This window comes from Octopus bimaculoides, chromosome 4 (genome assembly GCF_001194135.2).
Source record: "Octopus bimaculoides isolate UCB-OBI-ISO-001 chromosome 4, ASM119413v2, whole genome shotgun sequence".
NCBI lineage: Eukaryota > Metazoa > Mollusca > Cephalopoda > Octopoda > Octopodidae > Octopus > Octopus bimaculoides.
The window spans coordinates 112,535,527-112,540,299 of NC_068984.1; the positions used below are offsets into that span (position 1 = coordinate 112,535,527).

Here is a 4,773-nt window from a genome sequence, read left to right on the forward strand (position 1 = left end):
TATATATATATATATATATATTCATATATGCATATATATATATATATATACATATATGCACATATCTACATATATATGTCTATTTTTGGGGTCATTTGGCTGTGATCCCTCATTCTCTATATTACCAAAGTTTCTTAAATGCATGGTGCCTGTGGAATGGTGATTTTCTTCAGTTTAATGTATTTATTTACTTATTTATATATATTCTCTCAAATATTCTTTTCCAATTCAGTCTTTTTTTTTTTCCAATTTCTATTTTCTATTTCTATCAATATTCAGCTTTTTACATATTTGAACTGTTTTTTTATCAGTTCACTTTGATATTCAACTTTGTGTGTGTGTGTCTACATTATTCTATGGATGTATATGCGTGTGTTTGTATACATCTGTATGTATGTATGTGTTTGTGTGTGTATATGTGTGTGTGTGTGTGTATGTGTATACATATTTGTATATTTGTTTTTGTATGTATATATATATATATTTGTGTATTTGTGTTTATATATATATATATATATATGTCTGTACATATATGTGTGTGTGTCTGTCTGTATGTGTGTGTGTGTATATATATATGTGTGTGTGTGAATGTATGTGTATACATACACATATTTCTAGACCTCTCTCTCTGTATATATATATATATATATATATATACACACACACATATATATATACGTATGCACACACACACTTACACATACATATGCCTGTCCATAAATATGATATTTACATATATATGTAAATATATGTGGATATGTGTAATATGATATAGTCTGTTAATTATAATACATCATAACTTTGTTACATACTAACTTAATGCTACGAAATCATTACAAGTTATTATAAAAATATCAAACTGAGAATACAGTATCCACCATATCACAGATTATGTCACAGATAATCTAGTGGTAATCTGATATTTGTTCTCTAATAATTACATGTTATGTGTGCCTGTATGTTTATAATACAGATATATGCCTACTCATAGTCATTTATAAGATATCTTACATTACAGTTTGTTTATGTGTTGGTTATGCACTTCCCTGTTTTTATGGATATATTCTGTCTATTCCTAAATAGTCACTCCATTTTGGATTTTATATTATATAATTATCTGCATTTTCCATTTATTTATATTTCCATACATAATTTACTATCTTGTGATAAGAAATTAATTAGATTCATTTCATAAGTAGACATTAACTATTGCTCTCTCTCTCTCTCCATATATGTATATAATCATACACACATATGCATATGAAGAACCTACATATAATAACTTATCAATAATTAACCAAATTGAGAAGAGCTGAGAGGTAAAAAAATATTTATTCCATATGGTTACTGCTGTTTTGTAATACATATTCAGTTACATCATTAACACTAAGCACTCTACACACATGCAGGTATGCATATAGATGTACACATATAGCAGCATAGTAACATAATGAATATAATTTTTCTTCACAATATTGTATGGACCTTAAATATATATATATGTATGCGTATGTATGTATATAGTTAAAAAAAAACATATATCAGATAGAAGCATACTCTAAAAAAATAGAGCAGTAATTATCGCAACAAAATTTTATATAGGGCTACCCAAGGTTTCACACCTACAAAGCTAAAGCCTTGTGGACAGCTCATTAGACTCCATATGAATCTGAGTCTGATGAGTTGGCTACAAAACTTTAGCTTTGTGGGTGCAAAACCTTCGGTAACTCTATATAAAATTTTGTTGTAATATATACATATATCTCCGTATTCTTTCTGTTGAAGAGCGTAGCTCGAAACATTAAAGACTTTCTGTATTCCCGAGCGTCAAACTAATACATCCTTTTGTTGTTTACACCACCTGTCCTCGTCTGTTGTTTTTTTTTTCGTACATTCTCCCATATATATATATAGACATACACACACTCAAACAAACGTTTTTGTTCGTTTATTTAGTAGCATTTATATAGGTTAGGCAGAAAGTAGCTTGAGTTGGGATTTTCCAGTCAGATGCTCTTCGTGTTGCCAAACCTTACTTAGCTTTCAAATAAAGGTTTATTTATTACTGCGATCTTTAAAAGCACTGAACAACCTTCGTATCAACGAAGAGTAACAGCATCGTCACAGATTCACTCAAACAGTGACATGTCTGGAATATCATCATTACACACACAAACACACACATCCATCAATCCACCTGTCTTCTCTGCCCACTATTCCTAAAGGATTTTTGGGGGTAGATTCCATTTACAGTAGGTAAATCTGTGAGCAGAATCAAATTGATTTGGTTATATTCTTTATTATAACATAGCTTATATAGAAAGTTAAAGAAGTGATTTTAAATTCTCAATCGCAGAATAATGCTAATAATATAGCCTGAACAGGATAAACTATCCCTATTTTGCAGAGAAAAGTGTAGGTGGCTAGCTGTGGACTCGAACTCAGATCCCCGTGATTACGCGTCACGATGCTTTGACCGATTAAGCTAAACTACCCACTACAAATTCCTCTGCAAAATAGCTTATATAATATTTACATGTGTTTCACTAGCATATACTAGTATGTTGTGCAATAATCATTACATAGATGATTGCATAATTAACTTGAAGTACCAGATCCTCAGAAAAGAATTATAATTTAATCCATTGTTACTTAGCAACATCTGTTCATATAGAGAGCTTAATGAGAACTAGTAGCATGTATACATGCATGTATGTATACACATATATATGTATGTAGATATCTATATATATTTATATGAAGTTGTTGTCTAGCTCCAGGCCATGTAATGATTGGAAGAACATGACAAAATGCTTGCAAATATGACATCTATTCTTATTAGGAGAAAATTTATCTCTATATTATAACAATTTTCCAGTGTGTCCATCCTTGTCCAAACCAAGAAAGGCCTGGTTGCTATTTCTAGCTGAAGAGCAGTATGTTAGAACAAAGACACCACTACTTAGTTAATTCATCTTTACAGAAATATATGCATGTGTTTGTATGTATTTTAGAAAGTAATGGACAGACAGACAGACAGAGACAGAGAGAGCAGGGAACAATGGTGGAGAAAGGTACAGAGTAAGTGAAGGAAGGAAGGAAGGAAAAGAGAAGGAATTATGTTCTTTTAATATTATATTTTCTAATATAAAAATGCCATTAATACTTTGTATGTAAAATTGTCAGTAACCTCTTGGATTTCAATTAATATTTCTATGAAAACATTGTCTTGTCTGCCAAATACCTTTAGGTGTTGGGGAAGAAATGAAGAATTCCCCCATAAGCAATATTTTATTTTGGTGGGATGGTTGTGGGGCTGTAGGGAAAATCTTTGATAAATTGATAATCTCTTAAGACATAATTAATAGATTAGCGTTGGGGATGCTTTAGAAAATACATACATCCACTCACACATAGCTGTGTGTACATATGCACATACATACATACATACACGTGTATGTATATATATATATATATATATATGTATATATAATCACACACACGTGTGTATATTGCATCATTGCAAAAGAAACAGAAGATAAACAATGATAAAATTTTATCAAATTTTATCAAATTTTTCAATGTGTGGGCTTTTACATATATATGTGTATATACAGATACACGTTTGTGTATATAAACTAAATACAGGTGTTTATTTATTTTATATATTTGCTTCAAGCTGAATTTTCACTCTACTGTTACTCTGAATATGGTAATGCTTTTGAGTAACAATGAAATGAAGTTTCCAGCCCATGGGTATATATATAGTCTGATGATGGCTTAACTGACTGAAACTTCGAAGTCACTATCAATACTGTTCTTGTTAAAGAATAATAAATTTGTACTCGACCGTATGTATTGAGTAATCCTTCAGTTTAATGTGAAACTGTTTTGGTTATAATAAAAACACCTATGCATGTGTGTGTGTGTGTGTGTGTGTGTGTGTGTGTGTATAGATAGATAGATAGATAGATAAATAGATAGCAAGAAATTATCAATCTAGGCAAAATACTTCATAATCTCTCTGTTGGCACTCCAAGCTAACAGTATTACTTAGATTATAGTGAAGAGCTCCAAGTAATGAGTAGAACCTCTAATTTAAAGAGCCAGCCTTGTCACTATCTCCCTGAGAACTACATTAAGGATATGTGTGCCTCTGGAGTGATCAGCCAGTTGCACATTAATTTCATGCGCAGGCTGTTCCATTGATCAGCCAGTTGCACATTAATTTCATGCGCAGGCTGTTCCATTGATCAGATCATCTGGAACCCTCACCGTCATAACTGACAGAGTTCCAGTGCCAGTCAGAGCTGGATTAAGAACCATCAAGGCCCTAAGCGCTTAAAAGATTTATGTAATTCAAAATATAAACAATAACAAACCATAAAATAAATTTTTATTTTTCAAAACGAAACAAGACAGTGAGAGGGGGAAAATAATGTTTATTTTTGTATACTTCCACTTTATTTATATTTAAAAAGTTTCCTCCTACTTTTTTTGAATTGCAAAGTCTTTGATCAGATCCTCAAAATTAATAATAATAATAATAATGGAAACAAATTTTGGCACAAGGCCAGCAAGTTTACGGGTTGGGATTATTCAATACTAGACTGACCGCAGTACTTACTTACTTAACTGATACTTTATTTTAATAACCCTGAAAGGATGAAAGGCAGAGTTGACCTTGACAGTATTTTGATAACAATGATGATGATGATGATGATAGCAACAACAACAATGTGAATAACAGCATTATGTGCAAACAGTAGAGCA

At 31.2% G+C, this 4,773-nt stretch overlaps 1 protein-coding gene across 3 annotated transcripts in view; it reads left to right on the top strand.

The window, feature by feature from the left end:
* Positions 1-4,773, top strand: part of LOC106878542 (myocyte-specific enhancer factor 2C) — a 350,263-nt gene that overhangs the window by 279,437 nt on the left and 66,053 nt on the right. The window lies entirely within an intron of this gene.